Below are 18421 nucleotides of genomic sequence, written 5' to 3'. Positions count from 1 at the left end.
ATTTTGTTTGTGAACTTTCTGGGATTGAATCCTCTCGATCGCTTTTGCTGTTCAAGAGATGATTTTTTTATATATATTGGTGAGATGAATAACCCTCACTATTTTATAAGTGAACATCGTCCATACCAACAATATATAAAAAAAAGATCATCCTTTCGAAAAGATCTGCTTTCAAACTTCCGAATTCGATCCCTTCTCAAGGGGTTAATTTATTTATCGCCCAACCTCTACGCAATATTTTACCTAAACGGTCAATGGCCAGGTGGTCCATTTGGAGTGGGACCCACGAGAGAAGGTACGGCGTTTCTGGAATGGGCCGCATCTTCAAATGCCTTTAAGCCTTTAAGGCTTACGTTAGTTTTTTTACGCGATACCGTTGGAGAGGGAGCGAGATCTCGAATTGGAAGGCCGGCAGAAACGACGCCAAAAGGGCATCGTCAAACAAAGCGGTTTCAAAGATTGGATTTTTTTTCCCCCTCCAACTCTTCCATTTGCCATCGCCAGGTCTTCTAGCCTTTCTCCTTTCTTCCTCGGATCATACTGTATAAATAAACTCGTCGGGTTGCGTTCGGAGAAGCCCTCGCCTCCGCTCACTTCCCTTTCCACGCTGATCGGGGGTGTTCGGGTGTTAGGGATCCGTGGAAGAGGCGGCGGTGGCGGAGACATCATGGATCTCGAGAAGAAACCTGTGGTATCGGATGTTGGCGCCTGGGCGATGAACGTGATCAGTTCCGTCGGCATTATCATGGCCAACGAGCAGCTCATGTCGCCCCACGGCTACGCTTTCTGCTACGGTACTTGCTCTCTTTCTTCCTCCCTGTCTCGATTTGTTTTTTTCTTCTTCTTCTTTTTTTTTTCCTGGAATTTGATCGATTTTTTCCCTTGAGTTATGTTGAAGTTGTTTTATCTATTTTTAAATACAGAATACTTTTCTTGCTTCTTGTTTGGGATTCAATTTTTTCAGTGGCTTTCACTAATTGCAGTTTATTTATGCAGCAACGACACTGACAGGTTTTCATTTTTGCGTCACTGCTCTTGTTGGTTGGATCTCAAATGCCACTGGTCTCTCTGTGTCGAAGTATGTTCCTTTCTGGGAGCTTTTTTGGTTCTCCATGTTGGATATTGGGGCTTAAATGGACCAATACGATTTTGAGGAGGAAAAATCGGAAGCCATCAATTGTTGAAAGTCGTAATTGACTTCAAAATTGAAATCTACGTTTCGCGTAGATAGATTTAGACTATTAATTTGCTCAAAACCGATTAAGGGTGAATGAGAAATTAATGTTCAAAGTCGGCCCAAAATAACGTTGGTTATTCATTAAGGAAATGCAAGGGAGAATAGTCCCACATCGGAAATTTCCGATGTGCATTCCTTACTTATTAATGATGTTGAGTTATTGGAGTTAACTCAGAAAAGTACCAGGTACTCTCTGCTCAGGGGCGAGCAGGTGCTCGCACCTGTGAGCCCGCCACCCGCCACGTGCGCACGTGCGCAATGGGCGCTTTGTAGGTGCACTTTGCACTTTGCACTTTGCACTTTGCACTTTGCACTTTGCACCGTCGCGAGGAGCATTGAGGAGCTTAAATTTATGCTCCAGGTGACATTGCAGTGCCTACATGACACTCGGGTGACGTGTCAGGCTAGTACCTGACATGGCAGTGCCTATGTGGCATCCTCGTGGGCAAAGGGAGATGACAATTGGTTGGGCGAACGGATGGCAGCCGTTGATCAACGTTGATCAAAGAAGTATGGTGGATCGCTTGTGATGCGATCTAGAGCGTTGGATCACAATGAGTCACGATCTGACGGCTTGGGATGAGACATGATCTGAAGCATCGGATCAATGGATCCAGATCCGATGGCTGATAGATCTGAGGGTCACAACTCTTAGATCTGATGGATGAGATTAAAGGGGCTATGTGAAGGGTTATAACTCTTCAGTCCGGACGGCCCAGATTAATCCACCCAAAGGTCACACCCCTCCCTAAAGCCTCTTCCTTCTGTATAAATAGAACCCTCCAGATTGGAATCAAAAAACTCAACTTAATCTTCTCTTCCTCAAGTATTCACTCACTCATCTTGTGCATTCAAGAGTCCAAGAAGCCTACGAGAAGGTTCGCTGGTCTCGGAAGTCGGAGTGCTACGATTCCGAGACGATTGTCGTCGTTGTATCTTGGGGCCTAATTGGACCAAAATAACGTTGGTTATTCATTAAGGAAATGCAAGGGAGAATAGTCCCACATCGGAAATTTCCGATGTGCATTCCTTACTTATTAACGATGTTGAGTTATTGGAGTTAACTCAGATATGTACCAGGTACGCTCTGCTCAGGGGCGAGCAGTGCTCGCACCTGTGAGCCCGCCATCCAGCCGAGAAATTCACCGGAGCCGACTTCAAAAGATGGCAGCAGAAGATGCTGTTCTACTTAACAACGCTAAACCTTGTACGGTTTTTGCGTGAAGACCCGCCAATCGCTACGGACGGTAGCAAGGTTGCTTGCGATACGTGGACGCACGGAGATTTTCCGTATCGCAACTACATTCTCAAACAGATAACGCAGTATTGTTCATCGAGACAATAAATCTTTGTGGGAATCGCTGAGAAGAAATACAAGACCGAAAATGCCGATTGAAAATTCATCGTCGGCGGTTTCTGGATTTCAAGATGGTGGACTCAGAGCGTCTCATCTCAAGTCCAAGATATGCAATTAATCTGCATGATCCGGCCGAAGGAACGGAATTTTAACGAAGTCATTCGCTTCTTGCGGTAATTGAGAAGCTCCTCCGTCGTGGAAGGATTTCAAGAATTACCTAAAGCACAAGCAAAAGGAGATAGGGTGCAAGACCGATCCCGAGGCTACGAATAGAGGAGGATAATCGAAATTATCCGATTGCAGAGGAACCAAGCGGACTATGTACGATATGTCCAACCTTGGTCGAGCCGAACGCTAAAAAGCCGAAGCAGTTCAAGAAGAAGGCACAAGTGAAGAAGTTCGAGGGATCCTGCTACAATTGTGGAAAGGCGGGACACTGTCCAAGGACTGCAGACGCCAAAAGAAGCCAACCAAGGGGCCAAAGGATGCTGCGAACCACGCCGCAACCTCTCTTGAGGACTTGGATCTCACTGCGGTTGTATTTGAAGCCAACTGGTGGATAACCCGAAGCGGTGGTTCATCGATACTGGAGCAACTCGTCATATCTGTTCCGATAAGGCGATGTTCTCCAAGTATACTCCGATAAATGGCAGGAAGCTCTATATGGGTAATTCCACGACGCCGCCAATTGTCGGACTCGGAAAAGTTGTTCGAAGATGACGTCCGGAAAGGAGCTAACACTCATTGATGTACTCCATGTTCCCGACATCGAGAAGAACCTAGTTTCGGAGCGGCACTGGTTAAGGCCGGATTTAGGCTAGTGTTCCAGTCAGACAACTTTGTACTTACGAAGAATAATATCTTCGTAGGAAAGGGGTACCTAGAAAAGGGTCTATTCAAAATGGTTGTAATGCCTGTACTCAAATATTGATGGTAATAAAATAAATGCTTCCACTATGTTGTTGAGTGTTTTAATTTGTGGCATGATCGACTCGGACACGTGCATAATAATACTCTTAAACGTCTCGTCAATTAAAATTTATTACCAAAATGTCAATGTGGATGAAACACACAAATGTGAAGTGTGCGTAGAAGCAAAAATGACAAGACTACCTTTTCACTCAGTGGAAAGGTCAACGACTCCTTTAGAGTTAATATATAGTGATCTATGTGACTTAAAATTCGAGCAAACTAGAGGAGGTAAAAAATATTTTATTACTTTTATCGATGACTGCATGAGGTTTTGTTATGTTTTTCTTTGAAGAAATAAAGACAAAGCCTTAGAAGTTTTTAAAACCTATAAAACAGAAGTTGAGAATCAACTTGATAAATGAATTAGATTAATTTATAGTGATAGAGGTGGAGAATACGGTGCATCGTTTGATGAGTTTTGTTCAGAATCTTGCATTATCCATAAAAAAAATATCACCTTACTCACCTCAATCGAACGGTGTTGCCGAACGTAAAAATCGGACACTAAAAGAGATGATGAATGCCTTGTTGATAAATTCAGGCTTACCTCAAAACTTGTGGGGAAGCAATATTATCGGGAAATCACATTCTCAACAAAATCCCTCATAAGAAAAGTGATAAAACTCCTTATAACTATGGAAAGGCCGCGAGCCATCGTACAAATGTGGGGGTGCTTGGCAAAGGTCAAGTACCTAAACAAAGCAAGTAAAGATCGGACCTAAAACGTTCGATGTGGTATTTTTCGGATATGCCATAATAGTAATGCATATCGCTTCCTAGTTCACAAATCGACATTCACGATATTCATGGGAACAACCATAATCTCGAATGCAATATTCTTCAAAACGATTCCCAAATAAGAAGGAATGTTGAAAATGATAACAACGAAGTTCAAACGAGAATGTCGTTACCGAACTTAGTGTTATAAAAGAACTATCGACGATCGAAAACAAAGAGCCACGTCAGATGCAAACGGGCTAGAGTTGAGAAATCATTCGGGCGGTTACATGACTTTCATGTCGAAATGGAACCAAGAACATTAAGTGAGGCTCTCTCTAGTCCCGATGCTCCAATGTGGAAAAATGTCAATAGTGAGATTGAGTCTATCGTGAATAATCATACTTGGGAATTAGTAGACCTTCCTTCCGGTAATAAACCATTAGGTTGTAAGTGGATACTAAAACGCAAGTATAAAGTCGATGGATCAATTGACAAGTATAAGGCCGGACTTGTAGCCAAAGGGTACAAGCAAGAGGAAGGCCTTAATTACTTCGACACCTACTCACCGGTGACAAGGATTACGTCCATACGAGTCTAATAGCCATTGCAGCACTGTATGACCTTGAAATACATCAAATGGATGTTAAGACTGCGTTCTTAAATGGTGAGTTGGAAGAAGAAATTTATATGGAGCAACCCGTAGCTCCAAGAAATGAGAAAAGTGTGTCGACTTGTTAAGTCGTTATACGGACTTAAGCAAGCGCTAAACAATGGCACGAAAAATTTGACAAAGTAACGTGTCAAACGAATTCAGAATAAATGAATGTGACAAATGCATTTATGTCAAAGACACACCAAAGGCTATATAATCATGCATGCGTGAGCGACATGTATAATAATGGGCGTGTCATGATGTAATCATGACTCTGAAAATGTTGACGAAAATTTCGATATGAAAGATATGGGTCAAGGAGATGTTATATTAGGAATTAAAATTCTCGAACATCGGAGGATAGTTAACACAATCCCATTACGTAGAATCGATGATTGAAAAGATTCATGCGTCGATCTTTCTAACGTAAAACACACATGGATCTAAGTCAACACTTAGCGAAAAACCATGGTGAGACCATATCGCATTGGAATACTCTCGGATAATAGGCGGTTTGATGTATCTTACAAGCTGCACACGTCCGGATATTGCCTGTGCAGTCAACAAGTTGAGTCGTTTCACCAAGAATCCAAACGACGCCCATCGAAGGTGTTGAGGAGGATATCTTGATATTTGAAATATGGATGGGGTGGTAGGTTTTTTCGAACAGGATATCTTGCTGTAGGAGGGAATCTAGGCATATCAGGTAGATGACTAAACTGCTCATGATGACTATATATGGTACACAACTGTTGACTAGTCATTTGCCTAAATTCTCTTTGATCATCCCTCTTAGTGTATCAATCATTGATGAATTCTAAGACCTGACCTTAGAAATGTGAAGTTCTCTAAAAATGGTCATGAACTTCTTGGAATTGTTCATGAGTCAAAGCTTTATGTCCATCCAATGATTGATAGAAAACACGGCGATTGGAAGGCACAGAGTAGTATGTATAATGGGAAGTCAAGACATATACGTCGTAGACATAATACCATTAGGCAGTTGATCTCGAATGGAGTGATTGCAATCGACTATGTTAAGTCCAAAGATAATTTGGCGGATCCTCTTACGAAGGGTTGAGTCGAGATCAAGTATGCTCATCAAGAGGAATGGGATTAAAAATCTACAACTGAAACGATGAAGTGGAAAACCCAACCTTGTTATTGGAGATCCCAAGATCTTGGTTGATGGGACAACAAAGTTTGAAGTTGTGGTTCGACGGGAGATAGTTTATCTCTATCCCGATCCTAGGATGAATTTGTCATCTACCTCGTATAGTGAGGTTGCTTATGCTTTTAGTGACTTCATACCTTATAAGGTGGAGTATGGTAGGATACTCTTGATAGAAGTGTCACCTATGAGTGTGAAGACAGGCCGCTTCAACGAAACACTCATGAATCCAAGATGGTGTCCATGGCCAAACGGAACCAACCATGAGAACCTAAAGTAGGTGAGATAGTCTGTGTGGGTGTTATTGTCTTAGTATACACAAAAGCAATTCAAGACATCACGTTCACTGCGAGCTTAGTATACTCGATAGCATTCCACTACGGAAGGTTCAAAGCCACAACTACCTCTCCGCACGATGACTTATCGATTGGGCTCTTGTAAAGTGTCAGCATGCATACACGCATTACATTAATTTCCATTCATGTGGGGGATTGTTGGATATTGGGGCTTAAATGGACCAATACGATTTTGAGGAGGAAAAATCGGAAGCCATCAATTGTTGAAAGTCATAATTGACTTCAAAATTGAAATCTACGTTTCGCGTAGATAGATTTAGACTATTAATTTGCTCAAAACCGATTAAGGGTGAATGAGAAATTAATGTTCAAAGTCGGCCCAAAATAACGTTGGTTATTCATTAAGGAAATGCAAGGGAGAATAGTCCCACATCGGAAATTTCCGATGTGCATTCCTTACTTATTAATGATGTTGAGTTATTGGAGTTAACTCAGAAAAGTACCATGTACTCTTTGCTCAGGGGCGAGCAGGTGCTCGCACCTGTGAGCCCGCCACCCGCCACGTGCGCACGTGCGCACGTGCGCAATGGGCGCTTTGTAGGCGCACTTTGCACTTCGCATCGTCGCGAGGAGCATTGAGGAGCTTAAATTTATGCTCCAGGTGACATTGCAGTGCCTACATGGCACTCGGGTGACGTGTCAGGCTAGTACCTGACATGGCAGTGCCTATGTGACATCCTCGTGGGCAAAGGGAGATGATGGACAGTTGGTTGATGGCGTTGATCAACGTTGATCAAAGAAGTATGGTGGATCGCTTGTGATGCGATCTAGAGCGTTGGATCACAATGAGTCACGATCTGACGGCTTGGGATGAGACATGATCTGAAGCATCGGATCAATGGATCCAGATCCGATGGCTGATAGATCTGAGGGTCACAACTCTTATATCTGATGGATGAGATTAAAGGGGCTATGTGAAGGGTTATAACTCTTCAGTCCGGACGGCCCAGATTAATCCACCCAAAGGTCACACCCCTCCCTAAAGCCTCTTCCTTCTGTATAAATAGAACCCTCCAGATTGGAATCAAAACACTCAATTTAATCTTCTCTTCCTCAAGTATTCACTCACTCATCTTGTGCATTCAAGAGTCCAAGAAGCTTACGAGAAGGTTCGCTGGTCTCGGAAGTCGGAGTGCTACGATTCCGAGACGATTGTCGTCGTTGTATCTTGGGAACGAATTGCAACAATCCGTTAAGCACCGTAGCGGAGCAATATCGTTTACGGAGATAGTGTCGAACACTAGCCTCGACGATCAGTTTGCATACTCCGGAATTTACCGGAAACAACACTCCATTGTTGCAAATCTGTCAATTACTGGAATGAATCTTAGTCTCATGCTGAACTCTGTTGGATTCTATCAGGTTTGCTATTTTACAACTTTCCTGTTGACAAGATGAAAGAGACATGGTTTTATTCAAATGTCTTAACTCTTAATCTTCTTTTTCCCTCTAAAATATTCAGATTTCAAAACTGAGCATTATACCTGTGGTTTGCTTCATGGAATTTCTATTGCACAGCAAACACTACTCATCTCGAGTGATATTAGCTGTAGCTGTTGTGGCAGTGGGAGTAGGTATTTGCACACTAACAAATGTGGATATTAATGATAAGGGTCTTCTATGTGCTTGTGTTGCTGTTTTTTACACATCACTGCAGCAAATTGTGAGAACCTAATCTTAAACTGAGCATGGACATATATATCTTTTCTTTTGTTTGCTTCTTGCTTTTTCCCTCAAATTCTTGGTGAGATGCATTCTAGGCCAGATATATTTTAAAAAACATTTTTCAAGAGTTTCTGTGTCGATATGCCAAAATTTATCTTAGATAAATGATCAAATTGCTATCCTAGCAAGCAATATTATTTCCATTGTTTTCATGTCATATTATATGGATGTTCTGTTGCAGTGTTTTGTGGTTATTCTATTCTTACGCCATAGGTCTATGTCTTAAACATCCTACAGTACTGGTCTAGGATAGCAACCTGAATGGATGCGTTCTAAATTTCTAATTAGATTGACTTATGTGGCAAAAATGCAATATTCTACTTCTCTTTCTATGTAATCAGGCAATAATGCTACCAGTTTATGGATGTTCTGTTGCAGTGTTTTGTGGTTATTATATTCTTACGCCGTAGGTCTATGTCCTAAACATCCTACAGTACTGGTCTAGGATAGCAACCTGAATAGATGCGTTCTAAATTTCTAATTAGATTGACTTATGTGGCAAAAATGCAATATTCTACTTCTCTTTCTATGTAATCAGGCAATAATGCTACCAGTTTATAATAGTAGTTTGCACATTGTTCCTCAGTAATAATTTCTTAAACAAATTCATTACACACGTGCGCGCGCACACACTCACAGCTGCTTGCAAGTTTGTTCAATTGTTCCATAGGTTTCACAAGCTTCAGGCTTATTTAATATATCACATTTCCGTTATAATAATCACAAGGTTTTCTGTTTATTCAAAGTGTATTTGGTAGTAAAGATGTGTTGCAAGTCATACTTACATGTGTATGCTATACTGAATTTTCAGGTGTTATGGTGTATCTCGTATAAATGGAATGGGATTGTGCTAGTGTTTCGGGATTCACAGTTAACTAATTCATCCTGTTGATGTGTATACTGTGAAACCTATTCAGCTTAATCCTTTTTTTTGGGAAGTCTTCACGTTTGCTTCCAGCAATGACTTCAGCATTTGCATACATTGGCATATATTATTTCTAATTGTTTGTTTCTATCACATAGTCACGTTATTATCACATTGTTTCAGATTATTGGGTCCTTCCAAAAAAAATACAATATTGGTTCCTTTGAGCTTCTGAGCAAAACTGCACCAGTTCAGGCGATCTCTCTTGTACTGGTTGGTCCGTTTGCTGATTACTACCTCAATCACCGCTTGCTTATGGAACATCATTATTCTTCAGGAGCAATTGTAAGTTCTGCATCCTTGTTTACAAAGTTGGATAAGGCTTCTGGTGGATAGATTTTGCCTCAACTTATTTTGCATCATTGGTTATTATAGCCAAGCTGATGCATCTAATCTTGTGCAAATTGATCACAAAGCAACATAAATGAATACTTGAACACTAGTTTAACATGAAAGGTAATGCAATTGATTTTGCCTTTCTGAATTTTCGAAGGTATTGCTACAAATTTGCACACAAGATAACTCACAGTTCTAGTAGCTACCTTTTGTTTGTAATACAAGGAAACAACAAATATCTACTCCACTGTTGTTTTTGGTATGAATACTTACCGCCTCTTAGGAATTGTATTTATCGAGGGTAGTTTACACCACAAAGATGCATAACGAATCCCTTCTTAGGCTGTCACTGATTTGTTGCATAACCATTTTCTGTTTGCAGTTTTTCATTCTTCTCTCTTGCGCTCTGGCCGTATTCTGCAACATGAGCCAATATCTTTGCATCGGTCGATTCTCTGCAACATCCTTCCAAGTCTTGGTCATATGAAAACTGTCTGTGTCTTATACTGGGATGGATACTTTTCGATTCTTCCCTCACTTTGAAGAGCATCCTAGGAACGTTACTCGCGGTGCTCGGCATGGTAGCTTACAGCTGGGCCATTGAGTCTGAAAAGCAGGTTAAGCTGCCGACACATATAAATGCCGATAGCAAATTAGCAGGGGAAGATGTGATGCTCCTGAAAGAGAAAGTAAATGGACTTCCTGAGGCCAACATCGAATTTGGGCAGAGTAAGAGCTGATTCTCTCGTTGTGCCATTCTTGTTTCTATTAAATATCTTTGTACTCAAATGAATAAAAAAATTCCATGTTGCTTCTCATTGCGAAGCTGGCGTGCTTCTTTGCTCGAGATGTCCATGCTCAGCAGCCTTCATTCTCCCTTCTACTCTAGGGAACAGTCAAACCATGAAGTCACACACACGACAATGTTTGCACCCAACAAGTTGCGTGCGGTGGGACAGGCCACCACTTGTGACACAAATTGACATGCAAAAACCACGCAAACAGTATATTATATAATATAACATCTGGTTAGTGCATACTTTACCCAGTCTATGCTAAGAGAGGTTCTCCCTGCTAAAGAAGCAGTAAAGCAGAGCTGGAGAGAGAGATAGAGACTCAGTGAGGTCTTTGGTAGAACAGTAGCCTTGTAGCAGGGTATAATTAGTCAACCAGAGAGAGAGCGCAAACGGAACCTGTCCAATCGCTTTGTATTAGACATAAACAGGCACCCTCCTCGTGAGCGGCCTTGTAGATTCCTCTGCGCAAAAGCAGCATCCCTCCAGAGAGAGAGAGAGAGAGAGAGAGAGAGAGAGGGAGAAACAGGGAGGAGGAGGGAAAAAAAAGGAGGCAAATAGCGCCTCCGCAATCACTCACACTTGCTTTTCTTGCCTACGGCTCGCGCTGGGGGCAACGCAAGAGCGAGGTCCCGCTTCCCCCTTTCGCTTCCTTGGCGAAAAGAAGGTTTTTTAGGGCTGAAACAGTGGCAGAGTGACGGAGGACGAAGAAAAGGTGAGGCTTTGACGAGGGGTGAGGCGGTGGAAGGGGGAGGGATGACGTCGGGCGGGGGGCGGCTGCCCACCTGGAAGGAGAGGGAGAACAACAAGCGCCGGGAACGTAGGCGACGGGCGATCGCCGCCAAGATCTTCACCGGCCTGCGGACGCTCGGCAACTACAAGCTCCCCAAGCACTGCGACAACAACGAGGTCCTCAAGGCCCTCTGCCGCGAAGCCGGCTGGGTCGTCGAAGACGACGGCACCACCTACCGCAAGGTCACCTCTCCTTCTCTCTCTCAAGTTCTAGGGTTTGCCATAGCATATTACAGTGGCTATGGAACTCGTCGCTTTGTTTTTTTTTTTTTTTTTGTTAGTAAATTTGATCCTGATTCACAATGGATCGAACTCTTTGCTGCAGATCTGTTCATTTATTTTTTCCTCTTCGTTGTCCACTTGACTATAGATTTCTGATCTGTCCTCCCTTTTTCTAGTTCCATGTGGATCATCCTCCCTGATTGCAAAGTTTCCCCTTCCGAATTCTTTTATTTCTCCTCAGTTTTAATCGATTTGAATCCACTTTCTCGATCCATCTGTTTAATTTTATCTGTTTGTTTCCAGTTCTTCGCACAGTATTATTACATTGATCTACTTTCTCTATACATAATTTGGTTTTCTTTCTGAAAGTACTGACCGTTATCGATATAAAAATTACTTTGGCATCTCTTTTCTTTAACTTCTTCTTCTTTTTTGACTGGATCACTTATTCACTTTATCAATGCTAGTCTGATGGATAGGATTTGTCATTGAACCCAAGATGATGGGGGTTTCTTTAATTTGATCCTCGAAGTTTGTGTCTCCACACTGCCCCTAAGTAACTTTCGCCCTTTTGTTTCTTTCCGCTTGTTCATACTGATGCTGAGAATCCAGTCTCGGAGAGGACCGAAACTGCAAAAGTATGTCGAGAGCAATTCAACGCAAAGCCATTGCCGTGATGATTGGGAGATAGAAGAGCATTTCGATATATACTTTCAGTCTACTAATCCTTTATTAAGATCATCCGTGTCTTTGACAGGGATGCAGGCCGCCTACTCCACCGCCGGAGGCTGCTTCCGGAGGGCCGTCGACAAACATAAGCCCGTGTTCCTCGCACCTCTTGAGTCCGTTGTCATCTTCGTTTCCGAGTCCCGTCCCTTCTTACCATGCCAGTCCTTCATCGTCATCCTTCCCCAGTCCCAACCGTCTCGATAGCTCTGCCAACCAAAGCGTCAATCCTGCCTGCCTTCTCCCCTTCCTCCGCAACCTATCCACCCTCCCACCTCTCCGCATCTCAAACAGCGCGCCGGTCACTCCGCCCCTGTCCTCCCCGACTGCTTCTCGCCCGCCAAAAACTCGCCAAAAACTCGGAAACTCGATTGGGATAGTAATGCATTCTCCCATCCTATGTTTGCTGCCTCCGCCCCTGCTAGCCCCACGCGCGGCCGTCATCACTGGCAACCGGCAACCATCCCGGAATGCGATGAATCCGATGCCTCGACTGTCGGATCTGGTCGCTGGATTAACTTTCAGATGACAGCCCCGGCGTCGCCGACCTACAATCTCGTCGACCCCGGCGCCGCTTCAGCAAAGAACGCGGAACGTTGTTCGCCCGGAGGAAGAGTGGGGATGGAGTTCGAGTTCGAGAGCGGCACAGTCAAGCCTTGGGAGGGGGAGAGAATTCATGAAGTCGGAGTCGATGACCTCGAGCTCACTTTGGGAGTGGGGAGCGTGGCGGCATCAAAGTGAGAGAGCTCTCGAGCCGTTTCCCGCTCCTTGGTTATGTAATTCCATAGCTGCTATCTCGGTGCGACCGTTTGCCGAATGACTCTTTACAGATTGTCTGTCTTATGTTGTCTTCCAGTAATATTACTCTTACTACGGCATGCAGTTTATCGATGATATTGCTCGATAAGTTCGCACCGTGCTGTCTCTGTCTGCTTTTGGTCGAGGGCTGTGGATCTTATCCCCCGTCTCCGACTGAGGCCGTGTATGGAGGGCGTCTCGCGTTGGCGAAAGAGGCCCACCTTCACGTGGTGTCTATGGAGTTGTCATCCGCCCATCAGTGTAGATCTCTTTTCCTAAAACCAAGGTCGGACCCAGTGATAGAGCCTCATCAACTCACATGATAAGATAAGATGTTTTTTTAATCCATCTTTTAATTCGTTCACCGGATGAATTTATTATAATAAAAAGATGACTATATTTATCACACACGCATAGAGTCTGTCCTTAAATCATATAAAAGTATAAATTCATTAAGAGAGTCACGGACGATTTACCTACTAGCAGCATTTTGCTTGATCACATAGGAAATTCATTTTCGCACCTAACTTGATCGAAAATATATAGGACGTGTTTAGTTTAGGTTAATATCTATAATCTTAGCACATAATTAAGATTATGAAAAGTAAAATATAATCTAATATTATTTTATTCGATCTAAGTAATATAATAAAAAAATTATATTTAAAGATTTTAATATATAATTTAGTTAGGGGTATAATCGAGCCAAGTGAATATTTGAGTTTGATTCGTTTATAATCGAGCCAAGTTTGAAATTTATTTAACAAATATATTCATAGCTTCGAATTTATTCAAACTTGTATCGAACTTAAACGAGTTTAATAAATATAAATTATAAATTTAAATATTCACTAAAAATTAAATTGTATATTTAGAAAAAATTATAATATTCTTATTAAAATTTATAATTTTATTCTAATAAAATTTTTTAATATATTTGTCTATATATTTCATAAGTAGAGTGTAAAATCTATAAATTTAATATCAAAATTATTATTTTTTATTTAAAAGTTGATTCATGAACTTAATGAACATAGTAACGAGCTGAATATTGTGAAGCTTGACCTCCACCTACCGTCTACTGTCACCTCTATGCTCGGATCCGATGGTTGTCAGAATAATTTTTAACAAATTTTGCTTGACCTTCGAAAATCGAGAAAAACTAAGACAACCTGAGTTATTTTGATTCCGGATTTGATGCCCCAATTACTACCGTTTGCTAATGTTTTGGAATCGAGAAAAACTCGAACAAAACACGATTATCATGGATAAGATGGATAATCTTGGACCAAATGTGCCCATAGTACATTCATGTGATACTTATTCTTTTTGCGAAATAATCAGCAAAACATTCATGTGATACTTATTCTTTTTGCGAAATAATCAGCTAGGTTTGCGTGCGTATATTTTTAAATTTTTACACAACCTTTTGTAAGTTTTTTTTAAAAAATATTATTGTCGAAAACGTTAGTTTGTAGATTTTATTAATTTTAATTTAAAATAAATGAACGCTATTCAAAAATTAAAAAGTTTGATATTTTTAAAATTAGGAGAGTTCATGATAAATTTTATTTTCTAACGAAACTAGTAGATGGGCATTGGCTTAAGAATTCATATTGATTAATGAATATCATTATCTTAGACTTTAAAATGATCCTGTCATAAATTTTCTCAAGCTTTTATAAATTGAAAAATTCATCGTTTTCAATTTATACTATAGAATTCTAGTTTGAGTATATGAAACATTAAAAAAAAAAAATCCAAGAATACATTAATTTTAGTTTGAAATAAATTGAAATCATTTAAGTCCTTTACTTAGTTTCATCAAAACTTATTGATGAGACTTAAAAAAAGTTTAAATTACTATATTAAGAATATATAGTACATTTTTAAAAACTTAAAAAGGTTTGTGCAAAATTTGGGAAACATGCGCACCCACACAAATCTAGTGATTATTTTGTAGAAAGAAACAGAAGCATAATAGAAATGGGGTATGTGTTTTTGAAATTCTGAAATGGATAATATTGAGGTATGGGAGGCTCATAATTCAGAGCTCCTAGCGGTCGCGCCATTAATGAGTATCCACATGACCTGTTGGAGGAGAAAGGCATGGGCTTATACTAATCAAGCTATTAGATAGCACCTGATGATGAGACTGATAGGAGGATGACAGTGATAGTGGTGATGCTGGCTGTATTCAGTTTAGATCAGATTTTTTTTTTAATCAGGAATAGTCTATAATGCATTATGATATAATCATGGTCACGATTTGATAGTAATTGATTATAATCTCTCTCTAAATTTATTTTTCCATTCAGATTATTAGGATGAGGTGGACGATTGAAGATCGTCCGGAGGTTGAATCACAATCGTAATTAGACCGTAATTATGTTGTGGATCATCTCCTGATCAACAAAAGACCAGAGGATCCTTGCTCTATTCAGTTAGGCTTGATCAACTCGATTACGTAAACTCTTGTTTCCAAACTCCACTTGATTTGACTATAGAGATAGTTCAACTGTGCTCACCAGAAACAACAGAAAGGAGATATACAAATAGTGACCAAATTACAAACAATTATTATCGGAGACAACTCAGTTAATAGTTACGAAACCACATCTGTTACAAATTTGTAATAATTATGAGTTCATAGCTATTTCAATGTGCCCTTGGTTGAGAATTGAGGTAGAAAATATAGGCAAGAGATAATAATAAAAATAATATAGTGGATGATAATTGAGTAATTATATATGGGATGAAGCGAGGACAGACCCTCTGGTCCACAATTTGCGGATCAGGGGATGATCCACTATTATAAACCCTTAATTTGGATGGCCCCTACCAACTTAAAAATGGACTCGATCCAAATCAATGGTCCTTATACAGTGAACCATCCCCTGGTCCACAAATTACGGACCAGAAGATCCGGCCCCGGGATGAAGCACCTTTTTATTTAAAAAAAAAAAAATCAAAATAGAACTTTGATGATTCTGAAAATAAGGATAACCTTTTGATTTTTACCTAAAATTATATGCAAAATTATCTGACCCATTACTATGGGTCAGTCGAGGCCCATCAGCGGCCGAATCTTATGAAACCCTAGATCGTTGCTCCATGTTAAAAACTATTTAATCTCACTAACCAGTCTCGACTCTGGATCGGCGCCTCTGCTCCCTTGCGTTTACCTTCTTCCCATCTAAATCTCTCTCTCGATTTTCGACTATGTCGCACTCAACGATGAGAACGTAGCAGACGGGCGGTCTGAATCTGATGCCTTGTTGAATGTCTGCAACCTTATCAGCCTCTGAGAGATATTTCCTCCTTCAGTCGGAGGTTTCAAATTCTAACTTCGATTCCAACCTCGTGGATGATTTTTAACGATGTCTTGTTTTTGATTTTTGTGGACACTTCAGATCTATTTCTTCCTCTTTGATCTAAGCGATTTGACTTCAAAAATCTCTCCTTTTGTTTCGTAGTGGAAAAATTGCACCAATTACTCGCCTCAAGTTTTGATTTTGTGTTTTTCCTGAGGAATAGAATCGGTGCGGAAATCCAAGCGATTGTGGTTCTAGCCGATCGCATGCACTTTAGTTGCAATGCCGTCATACAGATCGATCAAAATCCATCTCAAACACCATGGTTGATTTATTTTCATCAGTTTTTTTTGTTAGATTTCATTTTTCTCTATGTTAAAATTGCGGCAGATGATGTTAATTTGATTCTTATCCTACACACTGAACTCTGGTGTAGACCAACAACTCCGCTTATTATCTGATGCCCGCCTTATCTTTAATGAAATCACAGAGTACACCAGATGAAAAAGAAACTCTTTTGGAGATTTAAATACTCAATTTTTGCATGGAAGTAAATCATATGACTGGATCATGCAGTCGAAAATTTAAGATCCTCCATGACAAACAAACCTTGTGGAGCTTCTTAACCCATCGGAATTGATTTCTGATACGGTCACTTCGCCTCTCCCTCCACTAACGTTGATTGCAGGCAAATCGTCAAAAGACAACCAACGCTAAATCATATAGCTCTCATGAGCATCGCCGAAGTGGCTTTGGCCGGCCAGGTTGCAGAGGCATAGCACGGGAGGGAGCAATGGAGTTTAGCATTTGGATGAATGCCTTGTGGTAAATATCAAGGTGTTTTCGGTAAACAAGAATTCAATGTTGGAGCAAATTTTGTTATGTGAATTTTTTTCTAGAGTTGTCGATCTAAAATAGTGAAAAACTTTCTGATAATGTAAGTTTACAGGCCAAAAATAAAGGGCATTTTTAACGAATCAAAGGGGACTTCTGATATATATTTATTATCAAAAGTCGTCTCACCCTCGTCTAAAAGCAGTAACTTTTTTTTTATTATATTTGTCTTATTGCACTTTGTACATGAGAAAAAAAAATATTTTTATAATTGTCAATCTAAAACTAAAATAATGAAATAACTATTGAGTTTGGGGTCCGTTCAGATTTAATTTAAATTTGATTTATTTAGATATTACTGTGCTTATAATTCAATCTTATTTGATTGTGAAATTATTAAATCTTATTTGATTATGAAATTATTAAATTATGTAGGATAGTTTTAAAATTATCAAAATTTATATCTTTTTTATATTTTACCTTTGTCAGTTACTGTACTTATAATTCAATCTTATTTAAATTATTAAATCATGTAGGATAGATCTAAAATTATCAAATTATATATCTCTTTTTTGTTTTACCTTTATCAGTTGAATTGATTTTGTTTTAGGTTGAAATATCAAAATTTTGAATAAATCAATCTGATTCAATTTAAAATGACCAAATTACATATTGTCTTTTGTTTTATTCTTATCAATTGAATTGATTTTGTTCTGTGTTGAAACATCAAAATCTGATTTATTTATTTATTTTTATCAAAGTTGAATTTAAATAAAATTGATTGATAGACCAAAATTGACATTAAATTAGTTTCTATGTATTATTTTACCTCTCCTAATTATATTCATGTTTTCAAATATTAATATTTGAGAATATGAATATAATTAGGAAAGGTAGCCGAACACATAATTAATCAACCGATTTTGTCCAAATGTCAATTTTACTAATATATTGAGAGAAATGATTTTTTAAAAATGATAATGTTTGAAAAATTCAATTTATATTTAAAAAATTATTACTCTCAATATATTGGGTTAAATTGGTATTTGAGGGCATGGATATAATCTGGAAAAAAAGACAAACACATAAGAACTATTTCATGTCCGATCAAAACCGACTTATGAACTAAATGACATGTTCATCTACCTCTCATGATGATATTCATGCTCTCAACATCAATTTGACCTAATATATTAAGAGTAAGATTTTTTTGAATACAAATTAAAATTTTCAAATATATTCATATTTAAAAAATTATTGCTTTCAATATATTATCAAATTGACATTTGAGAACATGAATATAATCAGGAGAGATAAACAAACATATAGGAACATGTCAATTTGATGTTATATGGTTCATCAATCTATTTTGGGAAAATTGGCTAATTGACCAAATGACCTATTGACATCAAACTAGTTTTTATGTGTTTATCTACTTCTCCTAATTATATTTATGCCCTTAAATACCAATTTGAGCTAATATATTGAGA

At 39.5% G+C, this 18421-nt stretch overlaps 1 long non-coding RNA gene, 1 other non-coding gene and 2 pseudogenes across 2 annotated transcripts; all 4 read left to right on the top strand.

Moving 5' to 3' along the window:
* Positions 1-373: 373 nt before the first annotated feature.
* LOC122046199 lies at positions 374-10276 on the top strand (annotated as a pseudogene).
* Positions 10277-10521: 245 nt separating this feature from the next.
* On the top strand, positions 10522-12876 carry LOC122046198 (annotated as a pseudogene).
* A 2759-nt stretch (positions 12877-15635) lies between these two features.
* On the top strand, positions 15636-17202 carry LOC122049261. Its single transcript, XR_006130900.1, has 2 exons — positions 15636-16116; positions 16588-17202. It is a non-coding gene; the product is annotated as an uncharacterized LOC122049261 (long non-coding RNA).
* LOC122049999 lies at positions 16480-16565 on the top strand. Its single transcript, XR_006131224.1, has one exon. It is a non-coding gene; the product is annotated as a small nucleolar RNA R16 (small nucleolar RNA).
* Positions 17203-18421: the final 1219 nt, after the last annotated feature.

The sequence above is a fragment of the Zingiber officinale genome, chromosome 2B (genome assembly GCF_018446385.1).
Source record: "Zingiber officinale cultivar Zhangliang chromosome 2B, Zo_v1.1, whole genome shotgun sequence".
NCBI lineage: Eukaryota > Viridiplantae > Streptophyta > Magnoliopsida > Zingiberales > Zingiberaceae > Zingiber > Zingiber officinale.
The sequence above is the reverse complement of the archived record's forward strand: the minus strand, read 5'-3'. Positions and strand labels throughout refer to the sequence as shown.